The 20,668-nt window shown below is 35.5% G+C and overlaps 1 pseudogene; it reads left to right on the top strand.

Moving 5' to 3' along the window:
• Window positions 1-730: 730 nt before the first annotated feature.
• On the top strand, window positions 731-17,244 carry LOC126885575 (60S ribosomal protein L13a-like; annotated as a pseudogene).
• Window positions 17,245-20,668: the final 3,424 nt, after the last annotated feature.

Genomic DNA, 20,668 nt, shown 5'->3' with positions numbered 1-20,668 from the left:
CCTGTTCCGCTACCAAGAACCCTAAACACTGTAATGACTATATGTAGTTAATCAGCTTAATGTCACAATTATTTACAACATTTTTAAAGGTTATGCAAGGTCATACAATATTCAGAAAGTGTGAAGCAGATATGAGTAATATACTGTTTGGCTTTGCTAACGGCTTGGAACAGTAGAAGCTCTGTACAGTTTCACAGCTCTTGCCCAAAATTGTCGAGACCAACAAAAGATCTTTTCGTCGCATTCATGGACTATGAGAAAGCCTTCGACAAAATCAAACATAACATTTTCATGGTACAGTGGCGGATCTAGACATTTGCCTTGAGAAGGGAAATTTGCCTTAGGATAAACCTTGAATATAAACCTACGTTTCCACTCTACCAAAGTCACGATCTGAATCCAAATAAGTGTGACCCACTTCTGGGAATTTATGATCTATTATTTTAAACTTTGATTTTAGTATAAGGTACTGATACAGCAGTATAAGGTTACTGTTTTTATTCTGCCCTCCGCATGAATCAGACCATACTATGAGGTGATCTTTACCTGCAATCATATTTTCACACATAATTGTAAAATATTACAGACAACTCATAATCTCGTTACTCCTTTTAGTACCAAAGTCTTCAGTCCAGTTAAGCATAACTGTGCTGTGATTAACTTCATCTCCATTGTTTGTTACAAAATGTACCTATACCAAAATTAAAAAACCAAATTTGTCTGAGATGGAATGATAGAGAAACTGAAAGTGTTGGCAGGGGCATTAGCTGCTGAAGATCCATGGTAAGAAAGCACATTTGTTCATTCTCTTCACATTTTTGCCGATCAGACTTGAGAAGGATGTAACCGAGAGCAGCGTTCTCTTTGTGAGTTATTAACTCAGTATCTTCATTGACTAAATCACATTTTGAACAAATGTCGCTCCTTGGAAGACCAAAAGAAAAATTGAATTCTGTACAGAATATTTTTCTATATTGAGTTTCTTTTATTAAAAATGAGTTGTCTTTAGATTCCTCTTTACATGTTTCTTTATACAACTCATACATCTTACGAAGGGATAAAGTCGGTGATAGAAACTTTTTGTGGGGATTTTTGGTTCTCGAATAATGAGATTCCTCTGCTGGAAATGATCCTATATGTTGACGTATATATTCAAGTACTTCTTCTTCAAGTACTTCAGTATATAAATCTGAGTATGTATATCTGAGAATACACTTTTATCCCTTTATTTAGGAGTTATTTTTAATAAATAAAACTTCAATTTAGATCAAAAATATCCCAAGATGTGATAAAAACATAAATATAAGTGAAGTTAGACGCCTTTCTTTTCTTGTTTCTTCACATAATTTGACAAATTTGTCACATTTTTGACACGTTACGTCAAAATACAGGATCCTTTATTAAAAGATTTTTGTCCTTTATTTTTCCTTTAATGCCTGTATTTTATTACAGGACAAAAATAAAGGATGTGATAATGCGCTTGCGTATATGTCAAAATAAAGGATCTTTTATTAAAGGATGATGTTAAAAAGGGTTTCGATATCTCTCTAATAACTCTCTATTATATCTTGGTGGCTCGGGCATGTTAAAAACCAGTTGACAGAACTGATGATGAGCTTTGTAGTTCCAAAACGTTCTCTGATGTAGCACTTTGAAGGATTTTTAAATAAAATATACCTTTTATAAAGGATTTTACTAAATTTTTTATTTTTATGTAGTTGCAGATCTTCGACGTTTGAAATATTCCAGAAAAATAAAAACTAACAAATGTTCGTCGAACTTTATCAATGAAGTAATTATGTAGAACTTTACATACATGTTTTATCTGTAAACATGATTACTATGAATCTTATCATATTTATTTTTAATGAATTTAAACAAATTAAGTAGACAAAAATTACACGTGCGGTGATAGCAAAATTTTAGGCAATAAAGAAATTATCAGTGGCGTTCAGCCAATATTTATTTATAGGTAATTAATTATAATTATAAATTATTATTTATAAGATATTTATTTTTTTATGTAACTTTGCCATAATAGTGAATATTTCAAAACATGTTATATTCCTTGCGATGATTTTATTATTTAGCTCATTAGCCCGGCCCAATTAGACATTCAAGGTTACAAAAGTTCGCACAGGCCTAAAAATTGGTACGAATGTTCGGAACACGTTTATAAATAAAATATGGAAAGTTTTCATCAATTCCATATGTGCAAAAAAGATTATCCAAGGTTAAGGCTCATAAATATAGTGTTTTTTTTGCCTTTTTCAGACAAACTTCACTCAGGAACAGAAATATTGCATATTTTGAAATTAACGTGTGAAATAAAACTTTTTGTGCTGCCCCTAGCAGTGGCGGCCGGTCAGGATCGGCAGGGTCGGCAGTGCCGACCCACACATTTATAGATATAGATTTTTTTAATATTTGTATCTGTGAAGTAAAAAAAATCTGTCAGATAATACAGACTAAATTTTATTCATGGTTTTTAAAAGGATTTGATCAATCCGAGCGTTAAGTGATCCCTGCGCATAACAGACTTCTCAAAAAATGAATGATCCGAGCCATTCATCTGACTTTTCGGCTAGCCGTACCCAACTCATCCGTAGCTTGACGATTTACACGTAAAACTCAACGAAATAACAAGTCGATGAGCAAGCGAACATACATTCTCTCCGTAGGCATAAGCGACAGGTACGGCACATTTTAAGTCTGCCGGTCGGTGTTTCATTTGGAATAATCGGCAGAAATTGTCAAAAATAATCACGCCATTTTACGTCGTTTAATTGATATTGTAATTTTTTTAAGTTGTCAGGAATTATCATTTAGTGGACATGATGGATCGAAGCATTTGTTAAAAATCAAAGTAATTATAGAGAATTAATAAAATTGTTTTAGAAATATTTACTTTCTGATTCGAAGTGTATTCGTAATACAGAATGAACTAATATACATAATCAGATAGTTACATTTTGAATAACGTTATTGAATCTGAGATTTAGAAAACCATTTGCTTTTCGCTGGAAGTAGATGAAACTTCTGATTATCATGTCATTCACAATTATCAATTATTGTTGTTCGGTACGCGTTACGTGGTAATATTTATGAGAGGCTTTTAGGTTTTAGAGACGTGAGTAAAAGCAATAAGGCAGAATAGATTTTTGGTGTTTTAAAGAACAGATTAAAATTTTTTGATATCAAAAATAAATTGGTAGGGCAAACTGGGGCAATCTTATGATGGCGTTGCTGTGATGTGTGGTGAATTGAATGGTCTCCAAGCAAAAGTTAAAACTATTGCATCACAAGCTTTATTTACTCACTATTATGCGCATATAATGAATTTAGTTTTGCATGATACCATCGTCTTTTCTTGCCAGTTTAGCTTACCTAAACGGATTACTGCTTTAGAACAAATTTGTTTCGAAAAAAGCGAACAGTTTGTCAGACGCGATGAAATTTTAAATCTCGGTTAGTTTTATCTAAGCAGATTATCTCATATCTCTGGTAGTTTTAGTATCTGTAGCAGATTTTCGTGAACAGCTTTTGGAAATTTTTGATTTTATTATCGAAGGCGACGATTTTGAAAGTGGCGATACCTCGATCCGTGAAGCAATCCTTGAGAACTTTATTAAATAATTACTCTTTTAATATTCTTTTAAATATCTTTAAGACAGATTTTGCTCAAGATATTCATTGTTGTTCAAAATCAGTCAACTGACATTATTAATTCCAAAAATAGAAAACGAAAGCTGGTGCAAAATCTCAGAGATTTTCGTAATGATAGTAGTTTCCAATATATACGCAGTGACGTTTTGAATTCGCTTGATATTTCCGAACCATCCCAAAAAAGACAACGACATGATACATATCTCGAAAAACGAGTAGGTATATTTTGAAATTTTGGAAACCTACTATTATACAGAGTGAGTTTTATGTATGGAAACACTCAATTATCTCGAAAACGGCGTAGAAGGTTTTTATAGATTTTGGTAGGTAGGGGTTTTCTAATGCGATCAATATTATAGTGCTAATTACATTGTTGTCATGTTTTCCGTTTTTCTGGAAATCTAATAAACTTTATTATTTCAAATGGAACCCCCTGTATATTTTTTGCGTTTTGAAGTCCTTAAGAAATACTGATTATTTTTTATTTTATATTCCCTATACCTAAATGCCATAATTTCGGAGTTATTGCTACATTTATATTTAAAAAAAAAATTAAACAAATTATAAAAATCAATTTCTTTGGCCCGGGTAAACACTATTTTAGGCTGTTGATCATTGGGAACAAAAAAGATCTTTTATATTTTTTATCTAAAATTAATCGTTTCCGAGTTATAAACAATTTAAAACTGAAAAAAATCGAATAATGACTATTTTCAAGGTTCAAGAACACAAGTAAAAAATATAATTTTTAAAATTACAAAGTACCTAAATTCAAGTCCAACTCTTCTTCTAATAGCTCACCATAATATTTTTTGCCTCGTTATATTCCATAACATTGCTTTTTAATTTTTAATGAAGTGCATATGAGAGGACGGGCGATCGGGTTGCATTAATAATTAAAAAACAATGTTCGAAATTGAAACAATCTCAAATTACTTATCGGTAACTGATAAAATAAGACTTCAGCTTGAATTTGGGTACTTCGCAGTTTCAAAAATAACATTGTCAATTTATGTTCTTGAACCTTGAAAATCGTCATTATTCGATTTTTTTTTTCAGTTTTAAATTGTTTATAACTCGGAAACGATTCATTTTAGAGAAAAATTACAAAAGATCTTTTTTGTTCCCAATGATCCAAACAACCTAAAATAGTGATTATCCGGGACAAAAAAATTTATTTTTATTATTTGTTTAAAAAAATTTTTTTAAATAAATGTAGCAATAACTCCGAAATTGTGGCATTTAGGTATAGGGAATATAACATGAAAAATAATCAGTATTTCTTAAGGACTTTAAAACGCAAAAAATATATAGGGTGTTCCATTTGAAATACGAAAGTTCATTAGATTTACAGAAAAACAGAAAATATGAAAACAATGTAATTAGCACTATAATATCGGCCGCATTAGAGAACTCCTACTTACCAAAATCTATAAAAATCGTGCAAGCCGTTTTCGAGATAATTGAGTGTTTCCATACATAAAACTCACTCTGTATACAAATAGATACTCGATTTTCGAATTTTGAAGATTTGTAAATTTTTGACCTCTTTGACGATTCAAAATTTAAAAGTTACCTTCGGCAAAAGAATTTTCAAGATATTTATTATTACAAGTTAGGTACTTAAAAATTATGCCGATCTAAATATTTTCAGAAAGTGGGATAAGTTACAAAATATGTATGTATAATTCTATGTAGTAAGTACTGCAATTCATTACATCAAACTGTTCATCAATTTTCTTATTACCACCAATTTCTGCCTCAAATAAACGGGATTTATCTTGCTCAAAAGAATCAACACGTATTGTCGAAACACCATGAAACAAGAGAGAATGTCAACAAATGAGTACATGAAATAAAAAAAAACAAAAAACAACAAAATCTCCTATGATGATTTAAGCCTTTTAGTTTGATGGTATACCTATATGAGGAGACAAAAAAACCTTGCCGACTCTGTCTCCAAGGCCACGAGCCGCCACTGGCCCCTAGTGTCATAGGATTTGGATTTCTTTTCCGAATGTGTTGTTTTGAAGTATCATATAAATGGTATAATCGGATTTAAATTTCATATGAGGTATAATATGGTGGCCAATATAATTTTTAAATTGAATCTCATCAAGGAGGTAAGTACTCACTATTCTACCGACATGAAGACCTGTGTCATGGTGAATTAACACGAATTTGTTATCCAATATGGCTGGCAAATGGCAGAACATGATCTTCTAAAATGTTTTTAATGTACCTACATTCAGCTGTCATTCACCCAATCACCTCCACAAGTTCGGTCTCTTCTTTCCAAGAAATACCACTCCATAGCTCTTTGCCGCCACCACCAAAATTAACACTCTGTATGAGGTTACATCTGGCATCCACTATCAAAATTAACACTCTGTATGAGGTTACATCTGGCATACCGTTCACCATATGGAAGCAAGATTTACAAAACTTCGTCTACAGAAGAGTTGGCGAACAGTATGTCAGTTGTAACCTCATGCCTCCTCTACACATCGGCAGACGAGTCCGCGGATGTATCATAACAGGCTGACTACACATCTGAAGGTCGTTCAGTCGTGTCACTGAAATCCTTTGATCTGTGCTGGAAAAACCGACAAGTATCGGGTGTGTTGCAGTTGCAGATGCGTCTGACCACGTGATATATATGAAGGGCTTAATGTGAAACAATGTTAAAAGAATGTTAAATGTTAATATGAAACAATGTTAAAAATAATATTAAAAAATCAAGTAACAACTTTTATTGTTTTAGTTTAGATATTTCGATGCATCATACCCTATGGGACTATAGTTGATAACAATATTAAGAGGAAACAGTAGCGATCAACAGGTAGCGAAAACGCGTTCCAAGATTGCGGCTGTAATTTTGAATATTTTTTCGAGATATTTGGCACACGTATTCGTAATATAATAAAGAATGGTGGTACAGAGCCCAATTTGAAAAATATATTAATATGTGAAAATTTCTCTGTAATTAAATACAATATTAAAAAAACGAGCCTGTACCGCCATTAAGAAGAACAAAAAAATTCACTTTCTTCAAATAAACTTTTTTATCCGATGCCTAGATTTTGTGTCATCTTGGAACTACTAATGAAATAAAAAATTTTAGTAGATCCAAAATGACACAAAATCTAGGAATCGGATAAAAAAGTTTATTTGAAGAAAGTGTATTTTTTTGTTCTTTTTAATGGCGGTACATGCTCGTTTTTTTAATATTTTATTTAATTACAGAGTAATTTCCACATATTAATATATTTTCCAAATTGGGCTCTGTACCGCCATTCTTTATTATATTACGAACACGTGTGCCAAATATCTCAAAAAAATATTCAAAATTACAGCCGCAATCTTGGAACGCGTTTTTACTACCTGTTGATCGCTACTGTTTCCTCTTAATAAAATTACTTGAAGCTCGAGAAAAAACCTGTGGCTTGTTACATTATTCCAAGAATAATAAATACCCAAATACAAGTATTTTCATACAGTTTGTAACAAGTACAAGTTTAAATACAAGTAGATTCAGAATTTTCTATTATTGACTGAGTTCGAGATGGTTTCAACCCTATACGTGTTAAACAGTGTTTATTTCTTTGTCTCCATTGACTTGTTGGAATTTTTGACGGGTGTGTTTGGTTTTGTCCATTTTATTGACGGACCTTGTTCATTATCCTACAACCAAATGCAATAATATAACAAGCCACGTCACAAGCCACTACATTAATCTTCAATGGTAATAATGTGACAAGCCACATTTAGGAAAAAATTACATATCGCTGTATTTTCATTACTTGAGTCACTTCTAGATTGTACATAGTCAGGGTTACGGTCACTGTCATCGAATGTCAAGTCAACTTTACTATTTTTCTTACTAGAATCGTCAGAACTCAATAATTATCCGAATCGCTTCCGCCCATGTTCGCCATTTTGATGTGGCTTGTCATTATGTGGAGTAGGTACTAGAGACAAACTAGGCCTATGCAATATTGTGATCATAGATTTATCGGCCCATCTATTAACGAAGGGCATCAACACTAACTCTTTTTGAACTCATGTGTGGCTTGTCATTGTTTCACATTAAGCCCTTCAAGACGTGTCTGCCGATGTGTAGAGGAGGCCTCCATAGAGAGCGTTAGTTTTGGTGGTGGCGACATAGTGCTAGTGCTACGAATTGTGTGCATAGTGGCGACATAGAGCGGTATTGTTTTGAAAGGACTTACCGAACACGTGGAGGTGATTAGGCGAATGTCAACTGACATGTACATTGAAAACATTTTAGAAGATCATGTTTGGCCATTTGAAACCCATATTGGATATGACATATTGGTGCTAATGCACGTCTTCATGCCGTTAGCATAGTGAATACCTGCCTCGGGCCCGTATTTGAATGAGGCCTGGAAATATCACCAAACAAAACATGTTTATTACAATAACAAAACAAATTTTCAAACTTCTTTCATTATACGAACAGTCAATGATAAATGATAACCATACTTACATACTTACTTTCCGTGTCCGGTACACCAACAACTTTAAATTCTGTATTTCCAATGGTTGGTCACATAGATGGCCCTGTCATTTGCTATAGTTAAGTCTTCTTCTGTGCAGGTCTCTCTCATCTGTGTGCATGATAGTAGATGCCGGCTGGTCTGAACCACGCCACAGTCGCAGGTATCGTCCTCCTGGTATCCCCATTTTATCAGGTTACTAGCACAACGTGAAACGCCGGTTCTTAGTCTGTTTAGCGCTTTCCAAGTCGGATACGGTAAATTGTGTTCAGTAGCCATTTCCTCTGAGGGAGGAAAATATGCCACGGTAGCTGACGCTTGCCATAGGTGTATTCGGCGCGTCTCTGGCGCTTCGGGGATGGATCTTGATGTTTTCAGGAAGTTTTTCCGAGATCTTAGTCTGCTTGGCTGAGTTTGGTGGTCATATAAGGGGTGTCTTCGGTCCGTCTCCTACTTTTTTCGTTCTACCTCTGACGTGACCTTCCTCCTGATAGGTGGTGGAGTAATTCCAGCTATGGGGTATACCTCTTCAATAGGTGTCGGTTTCAGGCAACCCGATATTATACGAACCGTTTCATTTAGAGCCACGTCGACGTTCTTTGCGTGAGCAGGGTTAGAGCCCATACTGGTGCTCCAAACTCCGCGGCCGAAAAACATAATGCCAAGGCAAAAGTGCGGAGAGTGTGTGGTTGTGCTCCCCATTTTGTATTAGCTTGCGGATGATATTATTTCTGGCACTTACTTTCTTCTTGACATCTTGACAGTGATATCGGTAAGACAGAGTTCTATCCAGACGGACGCCAAGGTATTTTGGCGTCTTGTTGTGTTCCAGCATCTGACCACGCCATTCCACCTCCAGCGGCCTTCGGGCATGCTTGTTTCTCAGGTGGAAAGCACATACCTGGGTTTTTGTGGGATTGAGTTTCAGATGGTTTTTATCGTAGTATAGAGCAAAGTCTCCCAGGGCATCTGTCAGTTTCACTTCGACTTCATTGAAGGTTCTTCCCTGAGCTGCCACAGCTGTATCATCAGCGTAAATAAATTGCCTTGTTTGTTGGTGTATGGTTGGTCGTTGGTGTATATGTTGTATAGAATCGGCGCGAGGACACTTCCCTGTGGTAGCCCATTTTTTTGGTCCCTCCACCGACTGTTCTTGGACTGGAGCGTTACGTAGAAGCGTCTATTCTGGAGGAGACATTTCACTAACCTTGTTAGTCGGAAATCCTTTGTAGTTTCGTAGAGTTTTGCGAGTAGCCGTTGATGGTTAACTGTATCATAGGCGGCAGTTGGGTCTAAGAACGCTACTCCTGTTATTTCCTTCCGTTCAAAACCATCTTCAATATGTTGGGTGAGATTAAGAATTTGACTTCAGCAGCACTTTAGGGCCTGAATCCTGCTTGTTCTGGAATAATTTTAGTCTCCACATATTCTGCGATCCGGTTCAGTATCATTCTTTCAAAGGCCTTGAAAAGGTGGCACAAGAGAGATACAGGTCTAAAACTCTTTGTATCCGCCGGATCCGTCCCTGGTTTTAAGAGGGCTACCACTCTAGCTTTCCTCCAGATTTTGGGGATTTGTAATGTACGGATGCAGCAATTTATCATTTTTACGAGCCACTCTACGGTTTTTAGTCCAAAGTTCTTTATTTGCTCTGTTCGTATGTCATCCAGGCCAGCCGCTTTATTATCTTCATTTGGTGGATCGCGCCTCTCATCTCCTCTAGACAAAAAGAGGTACCTAGAACATCCTTTTCTTTGTCGATATTCCGTTGAGCTCTCACCTTGTTCTTTCTTGATGCCGTCTGATCGATAATGGGCTATCTGATCGGGTGTGACTTCTGTCATGTTGACTGCCGGAGCAGCGGGATCGTTGCCAAGATTCTGAATCAGCTTCCAGGCACGTCTTCTGTTTTGTTTCATATCCAGGCTCGTGACCAGCTTGCACCACCTTTCCGTTCTGTTGGCGGATATCGCATCTAACATTTCCTCCCCAGCCTGTATTGTCGCTTCCGAGAAAGGGTCTTCTTCATATAGCTGTTCGTATCTTTTAAATAGGGGTTTAGATTCTTCATTGAGCCCCGCTATGTACTCAATTCGACAACTTCTAGGGATAAATTTCCGTGATACTTGTTTACGATTTCTACAAATTTATCGTATGAATCAGGGCAAGGTATCGTATGAATCAGGGCATGATAACCATAAGAGTTATAATTAAGTGGATAGGCGCAAACTTTCGGCTTCAATGCTCTTTAAATGCATTCATTTTTTCGAATCATCAAAAAACTAATAAATATTTTAAAAAAATTTAGACGCAGAATGAAAGATTACATTATTACCGAGGGCCGAATGTCCCTTAGAATAAATAAAAAGTTTCTTTTGAATAAGATACATATTTAAAATTAAAAATCACACTCAATTTTCTCTTTTTTTCACCCCTGTAACTTATTAAAATAAACATTATCGAAGATTTCAGAGACTTTCGGCCCTCGGTAGTAACGTAATCTTTCAATCTGCTTTTAAATTTTTCAAAAATACTTATTAGTTTTCTCAGGCTTCGAAAAAAATGGAAATAGCATTGATTTAGCTCATTTAAATAGCATTGAAGCCGAAAGTTTGCGCCTATCCCTTTATAAAATGTTTAATTGTTTAAACATAAATTTTATTTATTGTTAATAAAAATTTTAGTTTCTTGTGCAACTACATATTTCATCAAGTACATTCAAATGGGAAATATTTTAAGTATAAAATATAAAATATATTTTATAAGTACATATTTCATTTCTATTAAATAGTTCATCATCATTCTCTTTGCCTTATCCCTATGCGGGGTCGGCTTTCCTAGTTGCATTTCTCCACACAATTCTATCTTGGGTCATATCAATGTTAATCCCCTTTACCAACATGTCCTGCCTTATCGTCTCCCCCCAGGTCTTCTTTGGTCTTCCTCTCCTACTCCTTCCAGGAATCTGCACTTCAGCTATTCTTAGTATTGGGTGATTAACGTCTCGACGTTGAACATGACCAAACCATCTTAACCTATGCTCTCTCATTTTGGCATCAATTTGTGCCACACCTAGACTTCCCCTAATATACTCATTTCTAATTTTATCCTTCTTTGTCACTCCACTCATCCATCTAAGCATTCTCATTTCCGCCACATGCATTCGTTGTTTCTCTTTCTTTTTCACTGCCCAACATTCAGTTCCGTACATCATAGCCGGTCTTATGGCTGTTTTATAGAATTTTCCCTTCAGCTTCATTGGAATTTTTCTGTCACACAACACAACACTCGCTTCTTTCCACTTCATCCATCCAGCCCTAATTCTACTGCATGCATCTCCATCTATTTCACCATTACTCTGTAATACTGATCCCAGGTACTTAAAACTATTGCTTTTCACAATCATTTCACCATCCAAAGATACCATTTTATTTGTAGTAGTTTCCATCTTTAAATGAACATTCCAAATATGTACTCTGTTTTTGTCCTACTAAGTTTTAAACCTTTTCCTGCAGAGTTTGTCTCCACTGTTCCAGTTTTTGTTCTAAGTCTCTTTCACTATTTCCTACTAACACGACATCATCAGCATACATTAAGCACCATGGAATGTTACCCTGTAGTTTCGCTGTTATCTGGTCCAAAACTGATGAGAATAAATACGGACTAAGCACAGAGCCTTGGTGCAATCCTACTTTCACATGAAATTTATCAGTCTCTCCCACACCTGTCCTAACACTAGTCGTTACTCCCTCATACATATCCCTCACAATCTTTACATATTCACCAGGGACTCCTTTCTTATTGAGTGCCCACCACAGAATCTCTCGAGGAACTCTATCATATGCTTTCTATTAAATAGTTAATACATTTAAAAAAGTCCAGATTTAGCCATACGGCTCACACTCCCTTTAAGAGGAAAATTGACTCATCCCAGATACCTACGGTATCAAAAGGATTGAGCTCTGGTGGGACTCTTTCCGTGTTATCGAGTCCTAGGTGACTTGGAATGCAGGTGTACCTCCCAGAAATTTTCGTACGCATCTAGCCGTCGCGAGTAGTACAGCTTTCTGCATGGTCTTGTAAAGATGTTCATTCAGACCCAGCTTTTTTATGCTTTCGAGGAGGGTCTTTGGAATGACTCCAGTGGTAGACATAATAATCGGTATCGTCTGGGTACTTTGCATTCTCCATTGCCTTCGTATTTGAATTTCTAGATCTCTGTACTTGGTGATCTTTTCAGTAAATTTACCACGTAGATTATTGTTGTTAGGTATCGCCACATCAATTAGTGTTGTTTGTCTTGTTAATTTATTAACTAGTACGAGATCTGGTCTATTATGTGCCACTGTTTGGTCTGTGAGCACAGTGCGGTCCCAGTATAGCTTGTAGTTGCCATCCTCAAGCATACTCTCAGGGACGTATTGATAATACGGGAGATGGTCTGTTTGGAGAAGTCCCAGCTTGATAGCTATCTCTTGATGAAGGATTTTTCCCACTGCGTCATGCCGTTCCTTGTATTCAGTTGCAGCAAATGCCTGGCAGCCCCCTGTAAGATGTTGGATAGTTTCTTGGGCTTGACATCCATATCGGCATCTGTCGTTTTGAACCTGAGGGTCTTTGATGATATATTTCAGGTAATTTCTGGTTGGTATAACCTGATCCTGAATGGCCAGTAATGAACCCTCCGTCTCAGGGAACATCTTTCCTGATGTCAACCAGTAGTTCGACGCTATATTGTCGACATAATCTTGGCTGACCTCATTGGGATGTCGCCCGTGCAGAGGTTTACCCATCCAGGCGCGCACTTTTTCGTCCTTAGTAAGGTGGTTTATGCGCATTTCTGGTTCCCTCAGTTTGATCGGTGTTGTGTCATCTACTGCGCAGATAGCGTGATGTAGAGTAGATGTCTCAGCCTGCATCTGAAAATAAGTTCTTAAATTAACAATTTGTTTATCTAATTGCTCACCTATATCCATAAGTCCTCTTCCTCCTAGATTCCGTGGTAATGTTGTTCTTTCTACTGCACTTTTAGGATGGTGTTTTTGTGCCTTTGTGAGGTGTGTTTGTACTTTTCGCTGAAGAGCTTCTATATCTGTTTAAAAAAGTTATTATTATTATTATTATTATTAAATTATATTTAGGGGCTCGAAAATTGTGTAGTGCCTCGGGCCTGATTTGAAGTAAAATAGGCTCTGCATATAGCCCAGATCAGATTGATTTAAATCCGATCATAGGATTTATGTGAAACATCGCATTCGGAAAAGAAATCCTATTCTTCTGATACAGGGGGCTAAGGATAGCGACACAAAAAGTTTCATTCCACATGCATAGGCAATATTTAGTCCGTGAGTATATTATACATTACTGTTGTTTTTAATTAATGCTTAAAATTATAAATAAACGTGCGTATGTCGAAGATACCCGCGACCTTTCTGGTTACTTTGGTGGGCGCGCCTATTTGAAGGTTAAAAACAAATCCAATATTTTACAATACGAAATAATACTACACATTACACCTGAGATAGGAGATAGTGATAAGTTATACAATTACGTGGCTAAAGGTTCTAGTTCTAAACCAAGGCCAGAATCAGAGAAAAAAAAAGATACAAATCGATACGTCTATGCCAATTTTAATTATTCTATTAAATATGTAGACTAAACATGCACATGCACAGTTGACTAACCAAATTTCACAAAATTGTTTTTGAAAATATTGGTGTTTTGATTATTACATAGCAACTGAAATCCTTTCATCTCAACAAAGTTTGTGGCTAATGTCAAGGGCGCCCATATAAAAATTTTTAGGGGGGGCCAAACGTGAAGATGTTGCACATTACATTTTGTATATTTCGGATGACAATATATACAGTAGACCCTCTCTATAACGAACACGGATGTAACGAGGTTTTGCTTATAACGAGGTACATTAGGTGTCCCATGAAATTTCTATTGAACTATAACGCTCTATAACGAGGCATATTTGGTTATAACGAGGAAAATTTAAATCGAAGAATACTTGTCTTTACCTGTTTTTAGCGTTTTAATGGTCATAAATAAATAAATGCCCCAACTACCTGTACATAGAAATGCCCAACATCTCTCTTATTATTGAGGCCAGTGCTGTAATAAACTCGGCCACCTGTAATAAACTTCTGTCTATTTATCGACCGATATTGAATACTATAGGAAATTTACAATTTATGGCGGCGAAGTCTCATATTGTTCACTGTTCAGGTTGATTATCGACACCTAATAAACTACGTAAGAGGCATCAAAACATTTCAATATTATTATTGTTTGATATAACGAGATGCGCTTATAACGAGATAATTAATCCACCATTTCAGTTCTCGTTATAGAGGGAGTCTACTGTAGTTTAAACCACCTAAAAAACCTAGTTTGAATCCTGTTTGTGAGAAATTATTCATACATTTAAACACTAGACCAAGTTTTTAAATGGAAATGTCATGGGTACCACAAAAGTTGCGCCTCTCTTTAAAACCCGTTTGAAAAGAATACAATGCTTGCAAAGCCTTTCCTTTAACTTTGGCGAGCAGACTAACCATGAGTATGTGTCGAACCAAGTTTTTACTTTAAAATCTTAAAAAGGAGCCCCCTTTATTTTTGCAGATTTAGAATCCTTATGAAAAATATGGCACACATATTCCAAACATTTTTAGAATCGTTGATAGATGGCGCAAATAAATCGCATTTTCCGAATATAGCGCCATCCGTCAACAATTCTAAAAAAGTTCGAATAAATGTTACTTATTTTTTGAGGAGGAAACTCAATCTGCAAGAAAAAACGGGGGTTCCTATTTAAGATTTTAAAGTTAACTCTCACCCCACCTCCAGAGTGTGGAATGAAAAATCCTGTTTGGTGTCATTCTATAGATTTCTGAAAAATATTAAACACGTGTTTTTTAGTTTTTATTTGGAAGTATATTTCTCGAGATATTAGACCGTTTCTATAATTTTGCTATGGTATCACGATACACCGTTTTTTCCGATTATAGCGCTATCTATCCACAATTCGCAAAACGGCTCGAATAAAATTTGCTTATTTTTACAAGGAAAATCCAAATCTGCAACAAAAATTAGGGGTTCCATTTAAGATTTTAAAGTTACCCCCCGCTCCACACCCAGGGGTTGAAGTGGTGGACTTGTTTAGTGTCATCGCATAGATTTTTGAAAATTATTGAACACGTATTTTTCAGTTTTACGATCCGATGTTTATTTCGCGAATTATTCGACCTTTTCGCTACTTTTGGGACACCCTGTATATAACACTCATTCATCATGAAAGATCACCTGTTTTTCATTTAAATAAAATTGTTCTGTTCATCATAATGCACACTTTAAAAATAATCTACTTACTAATAAAATGCTTTTGCAAACTAAAATTTGACTATGTTCAATAAATTTTAAAAATTATTTTTCAGTATGAATTTATTTCAAAATATAATTACTTTATACCAGTTCTCAAAGACAAATGGCTCATTAGTGATTATCGGTCAGAGATCGGATTTCTTGCTGATATGTTTTTTTGCAGTATTATAAATGATTCATTTAATTGATAATTTTGGGTGTCGATTACAGTGTACAGCTGGTTCCTAAAAAAACTGATACGACTCTTAGTAAGAGTTGATCATTTTGAGCAGTGTATGATTGGTCTGACATTATATTATATTTATTATGACAGACAACAGCCATTTTTTGAGGTTGAAGTTATCTGACAAATTTTAAGATTTGGCAGTGACAGTGACAGTATGTAAATAATAACTATTTATCCTTCAAAATATAATAAATTAAATATAATTAAACTCATATTCATTATATCACACCTCGTCAAAAGCTTTTTACAAGAATGTAGTCAGCGATTGTGATATGGCTTAGAGCCAGACTACATCAAGATCGCCTATAAATCGTGCTGGTAATTGCCTTGCGGCGAGACCAAAAACAAAAAGAAGAAGAAGAAGAAGAAAGTACACTGCTCAATTTTCTACAAAATACGCTTTAAGAGTCGTATCAGTTTTTTTTGGAACCAGCTGTATATGTTTCCCACGCCTCTAATCTCTTTCAATGTTTTCGTTAATAGCATACCGTGATTGTGGGAAATGTGTAGATATTATGCACATTCTATATAGACCACTGTCGCAGACACAAATATTTTCTGTTAAACTATTAATAACTACCCAATATGTGAATTTTTTTATTAATAAATATGTTGTTTCCAATTTATCTCTCAAAATTATCCAATAATTTTTTGACAAAAATACGTTTACGTAATATAAATTTAATTTTTGTTCTTTCCCGAAAAGCTAGGGGGGGCCACGGCCTCCCCCTGCCCGTGTGTATGGGCGCCTATGGCTAATGTTGTCCTATATTTCGAGTTCCGCGCCATCTTATTTTATTTAGGAATTAGAACACCGCAGTGCAATGTGTAAATCTACTTTTTTGAGAGTTTTGCAGTAGAGATGGGCACATACCTTTTCCAATAAACTTATTTCGCTAACTAATGGAAAGCTATCGAATAGACCAAAATAAAAATTATGTTAGTGAAGTAAGGATAAAACAATAAAATAATATACAAAAATAGCTCCCTTCATATTATATTCCTTTAAATACAATGAAGGGGACCATTTCACTTCAGAGCTCCCTCAAGGATCTTCTGGAAAACTGTCGGAGGAATGTTACCAGGCAAATCAGAAAGTGGAAAGCAAGCTCTTCGTAGACTAAAGGCATACGAAGGTATCCCTCCCCCATATGATCGCAGGAAGCGTGTTGTTGTGCCTGGTGCACTTAAGAGTAATTTGCCTTAAACCAGGCCGTAAATTCTGTCATGTAATGTAGGCCGTCTTTCACATGAAGTTGGATGGAAATACCAATCTGCTGTACGTACATTGGAAAGCAAACGTAAAGTTAAGGCTGTATTAGCTATCCGCAAACGTGACAAACTTAAGAAGCTCACACAGCAAGCTTCTGAGAACGTTGCCAAGCAAACAACACCATTCACAAGTCTTATCAATTCTTATGGTTATAATTAAAGTTTTTATTAATAAATCATAAAAGAATTCTACTTGGTTCAAAAAGTAAATGCACTTTGGTAAATTACTATACCTCTTCTTGATGTTCCTATCCGTGACGAATGTTGGCGATCATCATGGCAATCGTTATATTATCCGCAGCAGCGCGGAAAAGCTGCACAGATGTTGTGTTGATATTCTTCTTCTTCCTGGACCTCGTTTTCCAAATATTTTTCCCTGCAAGATAGCTTGTAGGATGGCATATCTGGATTCGAGTAACTTTCGAGATTTGATGGTGATCAGTACTTCTCGGCTTCTTCTGAAGACCTCCTCATTTGTGACTCGGTCAGTTAATGCGATTTTTGGTATTCCCTTATATAGCCACATCTCAAATGCTTCCAATGCTCTGCACCTATCTTCGTTCAAGGTCCACACTTGAACACCATAAAAAATAATAGAGAAGACGTAGCATCGCAGCATTCTTCCTTTTATGCCAAGAGATAGGTTGTGGCTCTTAAAGAAGGCCCCATTCAATTGAAGCTGGATCTAGCTTTTCCGATGCGCGCTCTTATATCTTGGTTGTTGGTATATTCTTCATTTATTATGGTGCCGAGGAAGTTGTAGTGCGTTACTCTTTCTACAAGGGTTTGGTTGATGTAAATTTAACCTTCTGTTATCTTTTTCTTGTTGATGAGCATGCGCTTTGTCTTTTTTTACATTTATAGTAAGTCCATATTGTTGACTGTAATACGTGATTTTGTTCTTAAGGGCTTGTAAGTCTTCTAGGTTGTCCGCAAATACTATGGTGTCATCTGCATATCCGATGTTGTTTAGCCGGTAGGTATCCGTTTAATAGAATACCAATACCTCTTTCAGTTTCGTGCTAAGCTTCGATAAATATTCTTCCAGAGAAGAGATTGAAGATTAGATGAGACAAAATACAGCCTTACCTCACTCTAAGCATGATTTTTACAATTATCATACAGTAGAGTCCCTCTATAACGAGAACTGAAATGGCGGACTAATTACCTCGTTATAAGCGGATCTCGTTATATCAGACAACAATAATATTGAAATGTTTTGATGCCTCTTACGTAGTTTATTAGGTGTCGATGATCGACCTGAACAATGAGACTTCGCCATCGTAAATTTCCTACAATATTCAATATCGGTCGATAAAGAAAGAAGTTTATTACAGCACTGGTCTCGATAGTAACACAGACGTTGGGCATTTTTATATACAAGCAGTCGGGGTATTTACTTATAGCCATTAATGCGCTAAAAACAGGTGAAGAAACATATTCTTCGATTTCATTTTTCGTCGCTATAACCAAATATGCCTCGTTATAAAGGTGTTATAGTTCAATAGGAATTTCATGGGACATCTAGTGTACCTCGTTATAAGCGAAACTTCGTAATATCCGTGTTCGTTATAGAGAGAGTCCACTGTACTTAAGATTATATAATTACAGAAAAATACATTTCATCCATATTAACTTTAAAGGAACATATTTTTTTCTAAGGCCGCACCTACATTGGATCCGTTTTTCTCCGATCAAATCAGATCAGATCCGATCCGATCCGATAGGCGGCACCTACATTGGATCCGTATTTCTCCGATCAGATCAGATCCGATATAGACCCATTTTCCGGCGAGGGTGCCTACATTGGTCCCGTTAACTTCCGACCACCGACCACCGACAATGAGTTCCAGTGAAGATGTGTTAATGTGTTGGCTGTTGTTGGAAAACAACGTTTTTAAAAGACGTAGAGAAAAACGTAGATGGATGCATAAATTTAATAAAGACGATCTTCAGGAGAATTTAATATAAACAAAAATTTACGTAACTATCCTGATAAATTTAAGATCCTATTTTTTCGTCACAAGAATGTGAAATAATTCATGAGAAAAAAATATAGTAACACATAATAGGTAGTATAATAATTATACTTCCGGTTTTATCCCAAATTGAGCAGTAATAAACTTCGGTTCTCTTTGTAAGGTTTTATCCAAGATTATTTTGGCAATTTCAAACACACGTAGTACCCGTTAGAATTTTATAACCAAAGTGAAATTGACCATCCCAATAAAACTATTTAGAATATCTAGAGGGACAGAATAGGAAACATTAATTATTTCCTATTCTGTGCTAGAGGTATTAAATTTTATACCTATAAATAGAGAGATTTTGTAAACGTTATATTCAAGACAACATTATAAAATATCTATCTTGTAGTATTGTATTACAAAATTAAATATTAAGATTTGGAAGCTATTTATTGTTGATTAATTTCATGAAATAGTTAAAACAAAAAATTAAATTACTTATATGCAAAAACCGGAATGAAACCTAACACTTCTCGATGAAAATAGGAGAAGCTACTCCCGACGTCGGCCGATATCGGATCTGATCTGATCTGATCGGATCGGAGAAAAACGGATCCAATGTAGGTGCGGCCTTAGGAGGCGATTTTAACGTAATCAGAAATCAGATAGTTAGATAGAAGTTATTGAACTGCTACATATAAGCAATGAAACAAAATTGGTATATTGAATGGTATACTTGTGCAAATGTAACAATAATTTTTTGCTTCACTACTGCGCCTTTTACTAAATGTTTACCTCTATAAACTAAAACTAAACGAGTCAGAACTCTGTGATCATGACGGTAATGTTGCTGATAATAATCGCTAGATGTTTTTGTTTAGCCTTTGTTCTCCCTGTCTATATTGATGTTATGTTACTCTCCTATCTTAAATTTGTATTTTGCAAAGTGTCTTTAAATGCTCTTTAGCGTGAAAAGTGTTCCTGTCTACACTTCCTTTTAAAAATTACGACAGCGGAGTTTTTAACACACTGCTTTAAAACTGAGATAAGAACGGAAAAGAGGTCTAGAAATGAACGAAGAAAAAATCAAAATTCCTACTCTGCTCTAGAAGAGAAGATTAATAAGACGAGAGAAATCAAGACAGAAAACTACACTTTTAAACGAGTTCAACAATTTAAATACTTGGGAGTAATTGTGAATGGCAAAAATAAGAGCAGTGAAGAAATAACGGAGTGTATACTAGCACACAACAAAACATACTGAAGATATCATAGGCTAATGAAGACAAGAACTTATCCAGAAATACAAAACTGAAAATATACGGAGTTGCAATCAGACCAGTACTACCAGTAGTTACATACGCAGCTGAGACAATGTGGTTCACAGATAAATATGAAGAAAAATCAAGAATATTCGAAAGAAAAACCCTAAGAAGAATTACGGGTCCTATAAGAATGGAAAATGGAGAAATGAAAAGAAGAATGAACCATAAACTAAGAGACATGATCAATGGGGAAGATTTATTAAAGCCCAGGTATTGAGATGGCTAGGATACATAGAGAGAAGAAAAAACAACCTATCAATTAAGAAGGTCACCAAATGAAAGCCAGAAAGACCAAGGGGAAAT

The sequence above is a fragment of the Diabrotica virgifera genome, chromosome 5, assembly GCF_917563875.1.
Source record: "Diabrotica virgifera virgifera chromosome 5, PGI_DIABVI_V3a".
In the NCBI taxonomy this organism is placed as follows: Eukaryota; Metazoa; Arthropoda; class Insecta; order Coleoptera; family Chrysomelidae; genus Diabrotica; species Diabrotica virgifera.
Note: the sequence above shows the minus strand (reverse complement) of the source record. Positions and strands in the feature narration are given on the sequence as shown.